Genomic DNA, 21,069 nt, shown 5'->3' on the forward strand with positions numbered 1-21,069 from the left:
ACCAGTAGTCAGTACACGATACAGATTGAGAAAATTGCAACAGTTGCTTGTGCTTTGACATATATGTGTGGATCTGTTGTGCCATCCCATAGCAAAGCAAAATTGAAGATGAGATCTCATATATGTCTTATATATATCTCCTGGACATAAAAGAGCACTAATCGAGACCAAAGTAGATTTCTCATTCTTCTCAAATGTAGCTCCTGAGAAATAAGGCTCACAGTGAGCACTATGCGAGATCTCAAAGTTGTCTAACAGTTATCTCTTTTTCCGATTTCAACAAAGACCAAAATGAGAGATGAACGAGCTGGTCTCCAATATGTCTCAATAATGACTCAGTGAGAGATGCACATGGTTTTGTTTCTCACTACTCACTGTTTGAGTTCTCAGATGTCTCTTTTCGATTTCGGCAAAAAGACAATCAATGAGTATTGGTTTCAATATGTCTCAATGATGTCTGAGTGAGAGATATACTTGGTTTTGTCTCTCACTGCTCACTATTTGAGTTGGTATATACCCGTTTTCTGGCTTGGAAAAAATAATTTCAAAAATGCATTTTAATTGACACAGTTTAATTATACCTCAATCATACTCCAGTTTATCTCACGCCAACATTTGGAGAAAATAATTAATTCAGGCAATATGGATATATGGTCTGTAATCTAAATGGTTTATTTAAATAATGTTCTACTTAATTTGTTGATTTCTTATCCACACGCAATGTCCAGTAACTCAGTGACTACAATTGTGAGATTTAAAACTGAACCCAAACAATACTGATATGATCACAAGACACTTTTTAAGAGCTTTTAACATTTGTGAACTTTCTAGAGCAGTGGTTCTCAAACTCTTTTAACAAGGTACCACTTCAAAAGATATTTGGCTCTCCAACCACCATTATAAGGACTAATATTAAAATACAGTAGCGTAGTAGGCCTATGTATTCATTAAAAAAAGACAGTGGTTTTATTAAACAAGTAAATTTAATAAATTGGCCACTGAAATATTACACACAATGCAAAAACATCATCAACAATGATACACCATATAGTGTACATATTTACAGAATCCACGGCAACATCACATCAGTGTGTATTTTCAGAGCATTTATAACAATGATTAAAGATTTGATTTGTGGCTTCTTAGGCCAGTTCAGTTCTTCATTATTTCAAACTTTTCAAGTGTGTTGGGGAAATGAACTGCAATCACTATGCCAGGCATAGATGTGAAGTCAAGGAAAACAACTTTACCCAACATGTCATCCAAGAATACTACTGTACTGCAGAGGTTTCCAATAGGGGAATAACATAACTGCATGTCTCATATGTTACACTATCTTGCAGCAAAGAAAAACCTGCATGTTTAAATTCACGAACGAGGGCCCATTTGGCACATGAATGTGCTGTGGTAAACAAGAAATCAATCTGTACATACTTTTAAAAAAAGGATGAGAATCTTTCTTCTGACACACTGGTCCCGCAAAACAGGCATTTTATTTGTTTACTTTCTATTGGCCCAAAACAATTACTGGAGGATTTATGTAATATAATAAGCGATGATGCAGAGTGGGATAAAAAAAAGTTTTGGAACTTCTGCACACTGTTTAAGCAGTCTGTGTTCAGACTATCGGGATAAAGCAACTTGAACATTTTGAGCATATCGCTTAGGGCCTTATCAGTGACTTTATGACAGTTTACATAACCCATGCTGATCAGAAGGCACTCTGCCATGGTTTCTGATGCATTGTCATGTATTGGTTTGTCTGTTGTGTCCTTGAAATTTGACTCTTCTGCACACTCCTCACTCAAACTATCTTCAAATCCTTCATTAAACGTATGTCCGTCATTGTACATCCAATCCCCTATATCAGGGAGAGCTTCCTCAAATGATTGAGATGGATCATACTCAGCATCGACATGTAGTTTAGTTGTTAGGCCATCAGGAGGATGTATGAGGGCTGTTCTGGAAAATGGTTTTCCATTGTCTTTGATAGTCAGAAGTAGAAATATTTTCATGTGCTGAAATTAAAATAGAATACAAATCATTAAAGGTTTTTTATAACATTTTGTCAAAAGGCAAAACGTACAACATCTCAGCATATCGCTCACATTGTTACACTCAAAAGTTTGTCATATTTTAGCAGGATTTGCTTCGTGACAAAATTCACAACAAAACAATAGTCAGCCACAGAAGACGGTGGGTGTACCTGGCAGGTGGGGAGAGGCTTGATGTTCCAGAGTGGTACATCCTGCATGGACACCTGAAGGTTGGATGTGTTCCATTTGAAGAGCAGTGTTTTGGGCTCCTTCAGGAGGCACCGCCTCCTTCAGTGTTATTCTGCTGCTACCCCCTGAGGAACCAAAAAACTCAAAAGACCAAGATATATATTTTTTTAAAAGACAGAAACATGCAAAACAAGAAGCAAGTTGACATAAATTGAACACATTACACAAATCCAGCTAATGGAATGCATTTACTTTTTTCCCACATCTTGATCGCATTGTAGTTCATGTTTACGTATCTTCTGTGTTTGTGGTAACACATCATCCACAGTATTAAATGTAACTCATCACAATACAACACACACTATTAAAACAAAGTTGTGGATGCTAATGCCAATCATTAGTAAATACACAGCATCAAACCAAACCTATGAGAAAGGATCTTGACGAGGGATGCAACATTATTGTAAATATTCCGTTATTTTGGTTTCAAAATTGTCACAATAATGCCGTGATGTGTGACGCTATCAAACGAGAACTCCAGTGGGTGTGTTTTTTTCTGACAATATTAAGTGGGCTCATCTGAGAAGTAAACTCGATCTCCCATGATAACCCGCGTAGTGTGGGACAACAAAGTTCAAAGAGGGGACATTATATAGGGGCGAAAAAGTGGAAGTGTGCAGGAGTGATGGGAACGTTTGTGCTTAGGTTAGCCGAGGAATTGTTGCTGTGAAATATTTCTGTGCCTATAACTGTCGTGCTTGTTTAACCTTAAATAAAGTCTGCATAATGCAAGGTAAAGCTTGCCACGTTCATCCAGACCATTTCCAAGTCGACCCAGAGCTGTTGCAGCTCACCAAAGGAAATGTGGACATGCACAAAATAAGAAATTTGCCGACACTTCACACCACAATGTCTACAATAAGTTAGGGAATAGGAGTAATATATTAGAATGAGTTATATGTTAGAACCGTTATTTGGAAAATATCATTGATGTGAAACCAAGACGTCAGCAAGGGAAAATATCCATTTGTGAGGTATTTACATGATTAAAAGTCAAATTATTACGGTAGTTAATTCTTAAGAATCAGTATTTTACAAACTAATACTAACATTTCCATTGCAAATGACAGTTTCTTAGGAAGTTAAAAGTAAAAAAACACTCAACTAAACAGCAGTGATGTAACAATACCAAAATGTCATATCACCGTTACTGTGACCAAAATGATCACTGTTTGCATTATAATCGCATTATTGTTGAATGTGCTAAAAATGTAATCAAACCCACAATAATACCAAGTTATATTAAAAAAAAAACATACCAGACAAACACAGTATAGTTTCTTGGCTAAAGAAACATTATTGTTCTACATTAGTTACACTGCAAGTTTACTGTTTATGTCAGTTTAAAGACACATATTTGAAAGTTTTGTTTTTTGTTTGTTTTTGTGTGTTACTTGAAATTCTGGAAGTCCGCACCATTCCTTTGCACCTGAAATACCTGTTTATAATAATAAATATGATTACAACATATGAACATTATGTTTGTGTTCAATTATAGTAAGTGTCTTTATCCTAAACATTCCTGCCACTTCATTTAACACCATCCATCTATCCATTTTCTACCGCTTATTCCCTTTGGAGTCGCGGGGGGCGCTGGTGCCTATCTCAGCTACAATCGGGCGGAAGGCGGTGTACACCCAGGACAAGTCCCCACCTCATCGCAGGGCCAACACAGATAGACAGACAACATTCACACACCAGGGACCATTTAGTGTTGCCAATCAACCTATCCCCAGGTGCATGTCTTTGGACTTTGACATTTTTGTAACAATATCTTATTGTGGCTTTAACACTGTGAGGATATCATACCGTGAAATGTTGATATTGTTACATCCCTAATCATGACCTGATGTTACCTACCAGCCTTAACTTGAAGGTGAAAGATTCAAAAAACATCAATTACACATGCTGAGATTACTTATATTTCAAGTTTCATTCTTCATACTGTAATCAGGGTAAAAGAAAGCAATATTTCCATGCTTGTTCCTGACAAACTGTGGACAGCTTTTTATCCTTCTATCTGGTCTGTAAATCTCAATCAGAACTAATCCATTTAAACAAAGAAAACGCGTATACATGTAACTTACTTAGCCATTGCTCATCAGTCTTCACATAGGTGGTTGCAGGACGGGATGACTGCAGCAAGAAAAATAAAATATCATATATCTGCTGCCAGTTTAATGCACCACAACTATGCCAGTCTACTTACCAGCTTTACAGTCCTTCTTGATCATTTATTTGAGTCGACTTCTTTACCAGTTCTTCTCCATCGTTTTCCAGGTTTTCATTTTGTCATTTCGACACTCCAATACTATGTAAATACAGACAAAGGTTGCTGGAATATACAGTGGAACTTCTTGTAAATGTAAAACTCTATATTATGTCGAAGCAGTGTATGTTCAGTAATTTATATTGTTCATCTTCAAATGTTCTTTGAACATTTACTTCTATCATTGCTATTTCACTCTGGGATGTATGAAGTGTAGTTTATCACTTGAGATGCCTCGCTGGAGGTAACTTTCATAGCTTCTAGCAAGGTTGAATGCGGCATTTATAGCTATATTTCCGTAAATCAGTGACGTTACAGTAGTTTAATAAATACTAACTCGTGTATGTTAAAGTAATTTAAATACCAAAACAAAAACAATAAATGGTATTACTTACTTGCAGTTGTTATTCCTTCAGTGCCGAATTGTTTCTTCAAGTCACATCCGCCCACTAAATGCGCATGCGTGTTTTTCAGGTAGAGCAAATATGATTGGACAGATTCATGGGGCGCCGTGCCAAATCTCGCAAGAGTGTCGTTGAGATGCACATCTCAGAATTTAGATAAAGTTGATTTTCTCCTTATATGACCATCTGAAAATAGCCATTTTTGGCTATGAGTAACTTTCAAAGGAAGGCAATTTAGAAAATCTACGCTTTCTATCAGACGGCGGCGGACATGACGAGTTGTTTGCCGTCAGTTAACGTCAGAAGAAGAAGAAGAAGAGGCGGGGAAACAGTAGGTGGCGTAACATTTGAACGTTGTCTGTGCGCCTACCTTCAACTAAAACGAGGAAGAAGAAGAAAGCGAAGAAGAAAGAGAAAAAGAAGCGGGAAAGTTTTTGGAAGCGACATGAGACTTGGAGAGGTAAGTATGCTAATACTTTTTAGTTGGTCAACCATGTAATGTTGTGAAATGAAAATATTTAACTGTTGTGACAACGGAGTGGTCCTTTAGCAGGCTGCGGTAACGATAATGGCGTCTGCCCAACAAGTAATGTTAGCATACATAATGACCTTCACAATTGGATTCCACAGTGCATATTCATTTGGAGGACTTAACTTAAAAATGTTTTTATAATACTGTTGTAGATAAAGTGACACTCGACAAAGGAGGTCCGGGTTGAATTTTATCGGTAAGGCTGGCTATTTAAAATAAATAAGAGATTACATCCAAAAGTATTAAATGATTCACTAATTTGCCCCGCCATTTTGAAAGCAGCAGTATATTTGCTTACTCGCTGGCAGTGGCCCAGTATGTTTTGTATCATGCTATCCATTGTATAAACTGCATATATCAGTTAAATTAGAACACGTTTTTTCTGCTTTGAGTGTTTCAGAGTTGGACATGTGTGTTACTGAGGTGGCTAACTATGATGCGTGCAGTTTATTAAAGCAACAAACAAACAATCGGAAAATTCCTGTCGTATCAATTCCTAAATACGGTCGTAACTATACTAAATGCACTGGGCATAATAAACACAACATTATTAGGGTCCGCCCTGCAATGGCAAAGGACATCCATGTCCTTTGCCATGCAAGGACCCTATTGAATCTGCTGCGTTTTATTATTATTAGGGTCCGCCCTGCCAGCAAAGGACTCCATGTCCTTTGCTAAGGCAAGGACCCTATTGAATCTGCTGCGTTTTATTATTCTTCACTATTATTAGGGTCCGCCCTGCAATGGCAAAGGACATCCATGTCCTTTGCCATGCAAGGACCCTATTGAATCTGCTGCGTTTTATTATTAGGGTCCGCCCTGCCAGCAAAGGACTCCATGTCCTTTGCCATGGCAAGGACCCTATTGTATCTGTAGCGTTTTATTATTATTCTTTATTATTCCGCACCGTCGCGCCCCAATTTCACCCCCTTAACATGCTTCAAAACTCACCAAAGTTGACACACACGTCGGTCTACCGTGACACCACAACATATTAGGCAACCAAACCCCAAAAATGAAAATTGCGCTCTAGCGCCCCCTAAAAGGAAACAAAAAACAGACTGCTTGTAACTTCCGTTAGGAATGTCGTAGAGACATGAAACAAAATCCTCTATGTAGACCTGACCTAGACCTAAATTCCCCATCAGAAACTCCTATACCTAAAATCAACAAAAATTTTGCAAAACCCTTTCAAAGCAAAATTTTTACAAAAAATGCTATTTTTGCCTCTTTGAGCTGTAATTTGACCCCCTTAAAATGCTTCAAAACTCACCAAACTTGGCAGACACATCAGGACTGGCAGAAATTGCGATCCAATGAAAAAAAAAAAGAATAAAACTCAAAATTGCGCTCTAGAAAATTTTTTGAATGAAACACAGAAAAAACTACTTCCAGGAAGAAAACATAGACAAAACTGCTTGTAACTTCCGGTAGGAATGTCGGAAAGACATGAAACAAAAACTTCTATGTAGGTCTTACTTAGACCTACATTTTAATAATTGACAGCTAGCAGAAAAAATCAACAGGAAGTTGACAATTACCCCTTCAAAATAAAAGTTTTCGTGAAAACCCGTAACCTTTTTCAAATCGAAACTCCTCCCAGTGCGTTTGTCGTTTCGGCTTCAAACTCGCACAGGAGAGAGATTGAACCCTTTTAAAAAAAGTGGTCGGACAAAATTGTGATAAGTTTTAAGGGTTTGATTTTATGCGCCTTCAAAGATCCCCTGCGCAAATTTTCCTAAAAAAGATAATTTTTACCTCTTTGAGCTGTAATTTGACCCCCTTAAAATGCTTCAAAACTCACCAAACTTGGCACACACATCAGGACTGGCAACAATTGCGAGCTGATAAAAAAACCAAACCCCAAAACTCAAAATTGTGCTCTAGCGCCCCCTAGGAATACAACACAGACAAACTACTCCTAGGAAGAAAACAAAGACAAAACTGCTTGTAACTTCTGGTAGGAATGTCGTAGAGACATGAAACAAAAACCACTATGTAGGTCTGACTTAGACCTACATTTGAATAATTAACACACTTTGGCAAAAATCAACAGGGAGCTTGATATTTTCACTTCAATACAACAACTGCATTACTTTCACAATGCATTAAATAGTGTCACCAAGGCTTCTCCTGCCGTGGGGCTCGGGGACAGCAACCCAAGGCGCGCTCGCACCTTCGCACCCTAATTTGACCCCCTTAACTTGCTTCAAAACTCACCAAAATTGACACACACGTCGGTATGGAGCGGCAGACCAACTTATTAAGCAACCAAACCCCGAAAATGAAAATTGCGCGCTAGCGCCCCCTAGGAAGAGACAAAAAACAGACTGCTTGTAACTTCCGTTAGGAATGTCGTAGAGACATGAAACAAAAACCTCTATGTAGGTCTGACTTACACCTACATTTGCAATAAACACTTCTGTACCTAAAATCAACAGGAAGTTGGCAAAAACCCCTTCAAAACAAAATTTTCGCAAAATATGCCTTTTTTGCCTCTTTGAACTGAAATTTGACCCCCTTAAAATGCTTCAAAGTGCAAGTTAGAGCTATACAATGCCAAGCGAAAGCCATTTATCAACAACATCCAGAAACGCAAATCTATAATTTGACCCCCTTAACATGCTTCAAAACTCCCCAAATTTTACACACACATCAGGACTGGTGAAAATTGCCATCCAATAAAAAAAGCAAACCCCAAAAATGAAAATTGTGCTCTAACGCCCCCTAGGAAAATAAACTGATAAAACTGCTTGTAAATTCTGTTAGGAATGTCGTAGAGTGATGAAACAAAAACTTCTATGGAGGTCTGACTAAGATCGGGACTCGGGACACGGCGGCGGCGGCGGCCAACGGCGGACCCGACCAACGCTGCTTGCAGCTTTAATTATTCTTTCTTTCTTTCTTCCGCACCGTCGCGCCCCAATTTCACCCTCTTAACATATTTCAAAACTCACCAAATTTGACAGACACGTCGGTCTTTCATGCCTTCCCAACATATTAGGGAGCCAAATCATAAAAATCAAAATTGCACAATAGCGCCCCCTAGGAAGAAAAAAAAAAGAGACTGCTTGTAACTTCCGTTAGGAATGTCGTAGAGACATGAAACAAAAACCTCTATGTAGGTCTGACTTCGACCTAAATTTCATAATTGTATATTCTAGGGCAAAAATTTACAGAAATTTTGCAAAAACCCATTCAAAGCAAAATTTTCACAAAAAATGCTATTTTTGCCTCTTTGAGCTGTAATTTGACCCCCTTAGAATGCTTCAAAACTCACCAAACTTGGCAGACACATCAGGACTGGCAGAAATTGTGATTTAATGAAAAAAAAAAATCATAAAACTCAAAATTGCGCTCTACAAAATTTTTTGAATGAAACACAGAAAAAACTGCTTCTAGGAAGAAAACACAGACAAAACTGCTTGTAACTTCCGGTAGGAATGTCGGAAAGACATGAAACAAAAACTTCTATGTAGGTCCTACTTAGACCTACATTTTAATAATTGACAGCTAGCAGAAATAATCAACAGGAAGTTGGCAATTACCCCTTCAAAATAAAAGTTTTCGTGAAAACCCGTCACCTTTTTCAAATCGAAACTCCTCCCAGTGCGTTTGTCGTTTCGGCTTCAAACTCGCACAGGAGAGAGATTGAACCCTTTTAAAAAAAGTGGTTGGACAAAGTTGTGATAAGTTCTAAGGTTTTGATTTTACGCGCCTTCAAAGACGCCCTGCGCAAAGTTTCCTAAAAAATGTCATTTTTGCCTCTTTGAGCTGTAATTTGACCCCCTTAAAATGCTTCAAAACTCACCAAACTTGGCACACACATCAGGACTGGCAACAATTGCGAGCTGATAAAAAAACCAAACTCCAAAACTCAAAATTGTGCTCTAGCGCCCCCTAGGAATACAACACAGACAAACTGCTCCTAGGAAGAAAACAAAGACAAAACTGCTTGTAACTTCCGGTAGGAATGTCGTAGAGACATGAAACAAAAACCACTATGTAGGTCTGACTTAGACCTACATTTAAATAATTAACATACTTTGGCAAAAATCAACAGGAAGCTAGATATTTTCACTTCAATACAACAACTGCATTACTTTCACAATGCATTAAATAGTGGCAGCAAGGCTTCTCCTGCCGTGGGGCTCGGGGACAGCAACCCAAGGCGCGTTCGCGCCTTCGCACCCTAATTTGACCCCCTTAACATGCTTCAAAACTCACCAAAATTGACACACACATCGGTATGGAGCAGCAGACCAACTTATTAAGCAACCAAACCCCAAAAATGAAAATTGCGCGCTAGCGCCCCCTAGGAAGAGACAAAAAACAGACTGCTTGTAACTTCCGTTAGGAATGTCGTAGAGACATGAAACAAAAACCTCTGTGTAGGTCTGACTAAGACCTACATTTCCAATAAAAAATGTCTATACCCAAAATCAACAGAAATTTTGCAAAAACTCATTCAAAGTAACATTTACGCAAAAAACGCTATTTTTGCCTCTTTGAGCTTTAATTTGACCCCCTTAAAATGCTTCAAAACTCACCAAACTTGGCACACACATCAGGACTGGCAGAAATTGCGATCTAGTGAAAAAACCAAACCTTAAAACTCAAAATTGCGCTCTATTGCAATTTTTGAAAAAAACACAGAAAAACTGCTCCTAGGAAGAGGAAACGGATAAAACTGCCTGTAACTTCTGGTAGGAACGTCGGACAGACATGAAACAAAAACCTCTGTGTAGGTCTCACTTAGACCTACATTTTGATAGGTGGCATCTTTCAGTTAAAATCAACAGGAAGTTGGCAATTACCCCTTCAAAATAAAAGTTTTGTAAAAAGCCGTCACCTTTTTCCAGACAAAACTACTTGTAACTTCTGTTAGGAATGTCGTAGAGACATGAAACAAAGACCTCTATGTTGGTCTGACTAAGATCGGGACTCGGGACACGGCGGCGGCGGCCAACGGCGGACCCGACCAACGCTGCTTGCAGCTTTAATTAGGGTCCGCACTGCCAGCAAAGGACTCTGTCCTTTGCCATGGCAAGGACCCTATTGAATCTGTAACGTTTTATTATTAGGGTCCGCCCTGCAATGGCAAAGGACATCCATGTCCTTTGCCATGCAAGGACCCTATTGAATCTGTAACGTTTCTTATTATTAGGGTCCGCCCTGCCAGCAAAGGACATCCATTTCCTTTGCTAAGGCAAGGACCCTATTGAATCTGTAACGTTTCTTATTATTAGGGTCCGCCCTGCAATGGCAAAGGACATCCATGTCCTTTGCCATGCAAGGACCCTATTGAATCTGTAGCGTTTTATTAGGGTCCGCCCTGCAATGGCAAAGGACATCCATGTCCTTTGCCATGCAAGGACCCTATTGAATCTGTAGCGTTTTATTATTATTAGGGTCCGCCCTGCAATGGCAAAGGACATCCATGTCCTTTGCCATGCAAGGACCCTATTGAATCTGTAACGTTTCTTATTATTATTAGGGTCCGCCCTGCCAGCAAAGGACATCCATGTCCTTTGCTAAGGCAAGGACCCTATTGAATCTGCTGCGTTTTATTATTCTTTATTAGGGTCCGCCCTGCCTATGGCAAAGGACTCCACAGGAGTCCTTTGCCATAGGCAAGGACCCTATTGAATCTGGTCCGTTTTATTAGGGTCCGCCCTGCAATGGCAAAGGACATCCATGTCCTTTGCCATGCAAGGACCCTATTGAATCTGCTGCGTTTTATTATTATTAGGGTCCGCCCTGCCAGCAAAGGACTCCATGTCCTTTGCCATGGCAAGGACCCTATTGAATCTGTAAGGTTTCTTATTATTATTATTATTATTATTATTATTAGGGTCCGCCCTGCAATGGCAAAGGACATCCATGTCCTTTGCCATGCAAGGACCCTATTGAATCTGTAGCGTTTTATTATTATTAGGGTCCGCCCTGCCAGCAAAGGACTCCATGTCCTTTGCCATGGCAAGGACCCTATTGAATCTGTAAGGTTTCTTATTAGGGTCCGCCCTGCAATGGCAAAGGACATCCATGTCCTTTGCCATGCAAGGACCCTATTGAATCTGTAACGTTTCTTATTAGGGTCCGCCCTGCAATGGCAAAGGACATCCATGTCCTTTGCCATGCAAGGACCCTATTGAATCTGTAGCGTTTTATTCTTATTATTATTCTTTCTTTCTTCCGCACCGATACTCGCATATGCGCTGTATTTTGACCCACTGACCATGCCTCAAAGCACACCAAATTTGACACACGCGTCGGTGAGGAGTTTCTCCCCAACATATTAGGGAGCCGAACCAGAAAAATCTAAATTGCGCTCTAGCGCCCCCTAGGAAAAGACAAAAAATGGATTGCTTGTAACTTCCGGTAGGAATGTCGTAGAGACATGAAACAAAATCCTCTATGTAGAACTGACCTAGACCTAAATTCCCCATCAGAAACTCCTATACCTAAAATCAACAGAAATTTTGCAAAACCCTTTCAAAGCAAAATTTTCGCCTAAAATGCTATTTTTGCCTCTTTGAGCTGTAATTTGACCCCCTTAAAATGCTTCAAAACTCACCAAACTTGGCAGACACATCAGGACTGGCAGAAATTGTGATTTAATGAAAAAAATTTTTTCTAAAACTCAAAATTGCGCTCTACAGAATTTTTGGAATGAAACACAGAAAAAACTGCTTCTAGGAAGAAAACACAGACAAAACTGCTTGTAACTTCCGGTAGGAATGTCGGAAAGACATGAAACAAAAACTTCTATGTAGGTCTTACTTAGACCTACATTTTAATAATTGACAGCTAGCAGAAAAAATCAACAGGAAGTTGGCAATCACCCCTTCAAAATAAAAGTTTTCGTGAAAACTCGTCACCTTTTTCAAATCAAAACTCCTCCCAGTGCGTTTGTCGTTTTGGCTTCAAACTTGCACAGGAAAGAGATTGAACCCTTTTAAAAAAAGTGGTCGGACAAAATTGTGATAAGTTTTCCGGTTTTGATTTTACGCGCGTTCAAAGAACCCCTGCGCAAATTTTCCTAAAAAATTTCATTTTTGCCTATTTGAGCTGTAATTTGACCCCCTTAAAATGCTTCAAAACTCACCAAACTTGGCACACACATCAGGACTGGCAACAATTGCGAGCTGATGAAAAAACCAAACTCCAAAACTCAAAAGTGTGCTCTAGCGCCCCCTAGGAATACAACACGGACAAACTGCTCCTAGGAAGAAAACAAAGACAAAACTGCTTGTAACTTCCGGTAGGAATGTCAGAGAGACATGAAACAAAAACCACTATGTAGGTCTGACTTAGACCTACATTTGAATAATTGACATACTTTGGCAAAAATCAACAGGAAGCTAGATATTTTCACTTCAATACAACAACTGCATTACTTTCACAATGCATTAAATAGTGGGACGAAGGCGTCTTAAGCCGTGGGGCTCGGGGACAGCAACCCAAGGCGCACTCGCACCTTCGCACCCTAATTTGACCCCCTTAACATGCTTCAAAACTCACCAAAATTGACACACACATCGGTATGGAGCGGCAGACCAACTTATTAAGCAACCAAACCCCAAAAATGAAAATTGCAAGCTAGCGCCCCCTAGGAAGAGACAAAAAAGAGACTGCTTGTAACTTCCGTTAGGAATGTCGTAGAGACATGAAACGAAAACCTCTGTGTAGGTCTGACTTAGACCTACATTTCCAATTGAAAAGGTCTATACCCAAAATCAACAGAAATTTTGCTAAAACTCATTCAAAGCAACATTTTCGCAAAAAACGCTATTTTTGCCTCTTTGAGCTTTAATTTGACCCCCTTAGAATGCTTCAAAACTCACCAAACTTGGCACACACATCAGGACTGGCAGAAATTGCGATCTAGTGAAAAAACCAAACCTTAAACCTCAAAATTGCGCTCTATTGCAATTTTTGAAAAAAACACAGAAAAACTGCTCCTAGGAAGAGGAAACGGATAAAACTGCTTGTAACTTCTGGTAGGAACGTCGGACAGACATGAAACAAAAACCTCTGTGTAGGTCTCACTTAGACCTACATTTTGATAGGTGGCATCTTTCAGTTAAAATCAACAGGAAGTTGGCAATTACCCCTTCAAAATAAAAGTTTTGTAAAAAGCCGTCACCTTTTTCCAGACAAAACTGCTTGTAACTTCTGTTAGGAATGTCGTAGAGACATGAAACAAAGACCTCTATGTTGGTCTGACTAAGATCGGGACTCGGGACACGGCGGCGGCGGCGGCGGCGGCCAACGGCGGACCCGACCAACGCTGCTTGCAGCTTTAATTATTATTATTATTATTATTCCGCAGCTTCGAACCCTAATTTGACCCACTGACCATGCTCCAAAACTCACCAAATTTTAAACACACATCGGTAAGGCTTGGCAAAAACACATATTAAGCAACCAAACCCCAAAATACAAAATTGCGCGCTAGCGCCCCCTATGAAAAAAAAAAAACATACTGATTGTAACTTCCGTTAGGAATGTCGTAGAGACATGAAACGAAAACCTCTATGTAAATCTGACTTAGACCTACATTTCATAATAGTATGTTCTGGGGCAAAAATCAACAGAAATATTGCAAAAACCCATTCAAAGCAAAATTTTCGCAAAAAAATTGTTGCGATCTGCTGCTCAGATCTACACTATTTATTTTTCCATTTTGTATATTTCTCCGACTCCTTATTTCCTGTTTGCTTTGTCACCTTGGTCACTCATCAGTCCACCTGTTAGTCTCGCCCCGCACACCTGCTACTAATTATCACCCACCTATTTAAGCCAGTCTTCTCTGTTCATTCGGTCTGGGTTCATAGTTTGCTTTCACACCACTGTACGTCTGGATTTTGATCATTCGCTTTCTCGCAAGTATTTCTATTCTCGCTAGCTTCTCACGCTAAGCCACTCGTTTTGTCCAGTTTACATACTGATGATTTGTTTTCTCTTTTGTGCCAACGTGCTATTTAAGTTTGTCTATTTTTACTTCCTAGTTTTCATACTAGCGTTTTTGGTTTGCCTTTTTATTAGCTCCAGTATTTCTGTTCAGTGCTTCCTTTTTGTTAAATAAATATTTTAAGATCCTACCTTTGTTGTGTTCACGTCAACGCATCCTCGAGGGAATCGAACCCGGCATCACAATGCCCACCAGTCCTCACAGTATGAACCCAGCAAGAGATTCCTTCGCGATTGACAGCTGGAAAGAGAAAGCCTTTGATATAGGCACGTGGAAAAGGCTCCGAGCACGGGAGGCAGAGATCCGTCATTACGGTGATGTGCCTTCCGAAGCGGCTCGAGCTGCCCAATGCAGTGACGCTTCTACTCCACAACTGTCTTTCAGCGAACACAGCAAACTTCAACCCATCCAGGATACTCCTCACAAGCCTGGTAATCCCTTTAGTTACATGTCCACACTTTCTTTCGACCGCCATGTCTCTTTCACAGACGGCAGCGGTGACGTCATGTCGGTAACGCCTTCCGGTGACGTCATCAAAAGGAATTTTTTGGACTATAATTCTCAGCCTTTTTCTAATTATATTGACTTTAATTTTCTGGACAATATTGATAAGAAGGATCTCCATAAGGACGTGTTTTCCAGATACAAGTCTAGTTCTAAATTTTCACCTTCTTGTTCATCTCAGTCACTAAGTCCTCAAGCCCAGCCCAAATCTATGGGGTTTTCTCCTTTTTCTAAGGGTTCTTCTAGTAATTCTAGTAGGGAAGAATCTGCCTTCCTCCTAACCTCCCTCCACCCACCCTTAGATACCTCTTCACATGATAAGGAATACGTCTGGCAGCCACTGTTTGAAGAGGGGGCTCAGGTTAGCAGCTGTGCTACGGAGGTAGCACAGTTGCAACCTGCTAAGCCACAAACTCCAGCGCGTCCTCCACCACCTGTGTTCCGTCCATGTCTTAGTCGCTGTCCTAGTCCATGTAGTTCTGTCCCTAGCCTGGTTCTCGCACCAGAGATGGACTCTAGCCTGGTTCTCGCACCAGAAATGGACTCTAGCCTGGTTCTCACACCAGCCTCCAACCCAGAACTGGTTCTCACACCGGTTTCAGACTTTCACCTGGTTCTCACACCAGCACCTGCTCCTAGGCTGGAGCCCACTCCAGCACCAGTCCTATTATTGGAGTCCACTCCAACACCATCCCTATTGCTGGAGTCCACTCCAGCACCAGCTCCAGAGCTGGAGCCCACACCAGCACCGACGACGGGGCTGGAGCCCACACCCGCACCGACGACGGGACTGGAGCCTACACCAGCGCCACCGACGACGACTGCACCTGCCTCCACGACGGCGACGACTGCACCTGCCTCCACGACGACGACTACGCCTGCCTTTACGACACCGCCTTCTTCGTCTGCAGCACCCGCACCTGTTTCCGCGCCGACGATGACTCCGCCTCCAGCTTCCTCGACGATGTCTCTGCGTCCTCGAGTTGGCCTGCTGCGTAAGCAGCAATCTGGGGCCTGCAGTCTGCCTTCTCAAAGGTCAGTAACTGGACGCCAATGGTGCAAACAGCAGCAGCCCTCAAGACTTTCCCTAAAAACCCTAAGGCTGCTTAACTTTTGGCGCCACGCACGCCCACCTTCTCAGCGGCCACCAATGTGGCCTTTTCGAGGTCGCCCACCAAGACTTTTGCGGCACCGGCGTTTCCGTCCGCCACTGCCACATGATTTGTCCCGGTGGATTCGGGGACACACGACTTGGCGACCCTCCACCGTGGCCTCCCTCCGCCCTCCCTTCGTTTGTGGACTTTCTGTTTTGGGGAGGGGGTTCAAGTTTTGTTTTTTCTTAGTTTTTTTTTTTTTGAGACATCTGGTATCTGTCTTTTGTTGGGGGGGAATACTGTTGCGATCTGCTGCTCAGATCTACACTATTTATTTTTCCATTTTGTATATTTCTCCGACTCCTTATTTCCTGTTTGCTTTGTCACCTTGGTCACTCATCAGTCCACCTGTTAGTCTCGCCCCGCACACCTGCTACTAATTATCACCCACCTATTTAAGCCAGTCTTCTCTGTTCATTCGGTCTGGGTTCATAGTTTGCTTTCACACCACTGTACGTCTGGATTTTGATCATTCGCTTTCTCGCAAGTATTTCTATTCTCGCTAGCTTCTCACGCTAAGCCACTCGTTTTGTCCAGTTTACATACTGATGATTTGTTTTCTCTTTTGTGCCAACGTGCTATTTAAGTTTGTCTATTTTTACTTCCTAGTTTTCATACTAGCGTTTTTGGTTTGCCTTTTTATTAGCTCCAGTATTTCTGTTCAGTGCTTCCTTTTTGTTAAATAAATATTTTAAGATCCTACCTTTGTTGTGTTCACGTCAACGCATCCTCGAGGGAATCGAACCCGGCATCACAATGCCCACCAGTCCTCACAAAAATGCTATTTTTGCCTCTTTGAGCTGTAATTTCACCCCCTTAAAATGCTTCAAAACTCACCAAACTTGGCAGACACATCAGGACTTGCAGAAATTGCAATCTAATGAAAAAAAAAAATAATAAAACTCAAAATTGCGCTCTAGCGCAATTTTTCAATAAAACACAGAAAAAACTGCTTCCAGGAAGAAACCACGGACAAAACTGCTTGTAACTTCCGGTAGGAATGCCGGAAAGACATGAAACAAAAACTTCTATGTAGGTCTCACTTAGACCTACATTTTAATAATTGACAGCTAGCAGAAAAAATAAACAGGAAGTTGGCAATTACCCCTTCAAAATAAAAGTTTTGTAAAAACCCGTCACCTTTTTCAAATCGACACTTCTCCCAGTGCGTTTGTCGTTTCGGCTTCAAACTCGCACAGGAGAGAGTTTGAACCCTTCTGATTAAAAGTATAGATCAAAGTTTTGATAAGTTTTCAGGTTTTGATTTTACGCGCCTTCAAAGAACCCCTGCGCAAATTTGCCTAAAAAATTTCATTTTTGCCTCTTTGAGCTGTAATTTGACCCCCTTAAAATGCTTCAAAACTCACCAAACTTGGCACACACATCAGGACTGGCAACAATTGCGAGTTAATGAAAAAAACAAACCCAAAAACTCAAAATTGTGCTCTAGCGCCCCCTAGGAAAACAACACAAACAATACCCTAATTTGACCCCCTTAACATGCTTCAAAACTCACCAAATTTGACACACACATCGGTATGGAGCGGCAGACCAACTTATTAGGTAACCAAACCCCAAAAATTAAAATTGCGCGCTAGCGCCCCCTAGGAAGAGACAAAAAACAGACTGCTTGTAACTTCCGTTGGGAATGTCGTAGAGACATGGAACAAAAACCTCTATGTAGATCAGACTTAGACCTACATTTCCAATGAAGCACTTCTATAGCAAAAATCAACAGGAAGTTGGCAAAAACCCCTTCAAAACAAAATTTTCGCAAAAAAGTCAATTTCTGCCTCTTTGAACTGAAGTTTGACCCCCTTAAAATGCTTCAAAACTCACCAAACTTGGCACACACATCAGGACTGGCAAACATTGCGATCTAGTGAAAAAAACAAACCTTTAAACTCAAAATTGCGCTCTATTGCAATTTTTGAATAAAACACAGAAAAAACTGCTCCTAGGAAGAGGAAACAGATCAAACTGCTTGTAACTTCTGGTAGGAATGTCGGACAGACATGAAACAAAAACCTCAATGTAGGTCTCACTTGGACCTACATTTTGATAATTGGCATCTTTCAGTTAAAATCAACAGGAAGTTGGCAATTACCCCTTCAAAATAAAAGTTTTGGAAAAAGCCGTCACCTTTTTCCAGACAAAACTGCTTGTAACTTCCGTTAGGAATGTCGTAGGGACATGAAACAAAAACCTCTATGTAGGTCTGACTTAGATCTACATTTCCATTAAACACTTCTATACCTAAAATCAACAGGAAGTTGACAAAAACCCCTTCAAAACAAAATATTTGCAAAAAATGCCTTTTTTGCCTCTTTGAACTGATATTTGACCCCCTTAAAATGCTTCACAGTGCCAGTTAAAGCTATACTATGCCAAGCGAAAGCCATGTATCAACAACATCCAGAAACACAAATCTGTAATTTGACCCCCTTAACATGCTTCAAAACTCACCAAATTTTACACACACATCAGGACTGGTGAAAATTGCCATCCAATAAAAAAACAAACCCCAAAAATGAAAATTGTGCTCTAGCTCCCCCTAGGAAAAATAACTGACAAAACTGCTTGTAAATTCTGTTAGGAATGTCATAGAGTGATGAAACAAAAACTTCTATGGAGGTCTGATTAAGATCGGGACTCGGGACACGGCGGCGGCGGCGGCGGCCAACGGCGGACCCGACCAACGCTGCTTGCAGCTTTAATTATTATTATTATTATTATTATTATTCTTCCGCAGCTTCGAACTCTAATTTGACCCACTGACCATGCTTCAAAACTCACCAAATTTGGCACACACATCGGTAAGGCTTGGCAAAAACACATATTAAGCAACCAAACCCCAAAAATGAAAAATGCGCGCTAGCGCCCCCTACGAAAAAAAAAAAAAAAATGCTTGTAACTTCCGGTAGGAATGTCGTAGAGACATGAAACAAAATCCTCTATGTAGAACTGACCTAGACCTAAATTCCCCATCAGAAACTCCTATACCTAAAATCAACAGAAATTTTGCAAAACCCTTTCAAAGCAAAATTTTCGCCAAAAAACGCTATTTTTGCCTCTTTGAGCTGCAATTTGACCGCCTTAAAATGCTTCAAAACTCACCAAACTTGGAACACACATCAGGACTGGCAGAAATTGTGATCTAATGAAAAAAAAAAAAAAAAAATCTCAAAATTGTGCTCTAGCGCAATTTTTCAATAAAACACAGAAAAAACTGCTTCCAGGAAGAAACCACAGACAAAACTGCTTGTAACTTCGGGTAGGAATGCCGGAAAGACATGAAACAAAAACTTCTATGTAGGTCTCATTAAGACCTACATTTTAGTAATTGACAGCTAGCAGAAATAATCAACAGGAAGTTGGCAATTACCCCTTCAAAATAAAAGTTTTGTAAAAACCCGTCACCTTTTTCAAATCGAAACTCCTCCCAGTGCGTTTGTCGTTTCGGCTTCAAACTCGCACAGGAGAGAGATTGAACCCTTTTAAAAAAAGTGGTCGGACAAAGTTGTGATAAGTTCTAAGGTTTTGATTTTACGCGCCTTCAAAGAACCCCTGCGCAAATTTTCCAAAAAAATATCATTTTTACCTCTTTGAGCTGTAATTTGACCCCCTTAAAATGCTTCAAAACTCACCAAACTTGGCACACACATCAGGACTGGCAAAAATTGCGATCTAGTGAAAAAACCAAACCCCAAAACTCAAAATTGTGCTCTAGCGCCCCCTAGGAATACAACACAGACAATACCCTAATTTGACCCCCTTAACATGCTTCAAAACTCACCAAAGTTGACACACACGTCGGTACGGTGTCCCTCCCCAACATATTAAGCAACCAAACCCCTAAAATTAAAATTGCGCGCTAGCGCCCCCTAGCAAAAAACAAAAACAAACCGCTTGTAACTTCCGTCAGGAATGTCGTAGAGACATGAAACAAAAACCTCTGTGTAGGTCTGACTAAGACCTACATTTCCAATAAAAAATGTCTATACCCAAAATCAACAGAAATCTTGCAAATACTCATTCAAAGCAAAATTTTCGCAAAAAAATGCTATTTTTGCCTCTTTGAGCTGCAATTTGACCCCCTTAAAATGCTTCAAAACTCACCAAACTTGGCACACACATCAGGACTGGCAGAAATTGCGATCTAGTGAAAAAACCAAACCTTAAAACTCAAAATTGCGCTCTATTGCAATTTTTGAAAAAAACACAGAAAAACTGCTCCTAGGAAGAGGAAACGGATAAAACTGCTTGTAACTTCTGGTAGGAATGTCGGACTGACATGAAACAAAAACCTCTATGTATGTCTCACTTAGACCTACATTTTAATAGGTGGCATCTTTCAGTTAAAATCAACAGGAAGTTGGCAATTACCCCTTCAAAATAAAAATTTTGTAAAAAGCCGTCACCTTTTTCCAGACAAAACTGCTTGTAACTTCTGTTAGGAATGTCGTAGAGACATGAAACAAAGACCTCTATGTTGGTCTGACTAAGATCGGGACTCGGGACACGGCGGCGGCGGCCAACGGCGGACCCGACCAACGCTGCTTGCAGCTTTAATTATTATTATTATTATTTTTCCGCAACTTTGAACCCTAATTTGACCCACTGACCATGCTCCAAAACTCACCAAATTTGGCACACACATCGGTAAGGCTTGCCAAAAACACGTATTAAGCAACCAAACCCCAAAAATGAAAAATGCGCGCTAGCGCCCCCTACGAAAAAAAAAAAACAGACTGCTTGTAACTTCCGGTAGGAATGTCGTAGAGACATGAAACAAAATCCTCTATGTAGAACTGACCTAGACCTAAATTCCCCATCAGAAACTCCTATACCTAAAACCAACAGAAATTTTGCAAAACCCTTTCAAAGCAAAATTTTCGCCAAAAAACGCTATTTTTGCCTCTTTGAGCTGCAATTTGACCCCCT

At 40.4% G+C, this 21,069-nt stretch overlaps 1 protein-coding gene and 1 long non-coding RNA gene across 3 annotated transcripts in view; both read right to left on the reverse strand.

Moving 5' to 3' along the window:
- The window catches only part of LOC133546186 (oocyte zinc finger protein XlCOF22-like), a 196,301-nt gene that overhangs the window by 23,141 nt on the left and 152,091 nt on the right, over positions 1-21,069 (reverse strand). The gene's annotated exons all lie outside the window — the stretch shown is intronic.
- Positions 1,089-4,995, reverse strand: LOC133546218 (uncharacterized). The gene is made up of 5 exons (XR_009805030.1): positions 4,950-4,995; positions 4,495-4,596; positions 4,373-4,421; positions 2,207-2,350; positions 1,089-2,018 (listed from the first exon to the last, which is right to left on the reverse strand). It is a non-coding gene; the product is annotated as an uncharacterized LOC133546218 (long non-coding RNA).

The sequence above is a fragment of the Nerophis ophidion genome, linkage group LG29 (assembly GCF_033978795.1).
Source record: "Nerophis ophidion isolate RoL-2023_Sa linkage group LG29, RoL_Noph_v1.0, whole genome shotgun sequence".
Classification (NCBI taxonomy): Eukaryota; Metazoa; Chordata; class Actinopteri; order Syngnathiformes; family Syngnathidae; genus Nerophis; species Nerophis ophidion.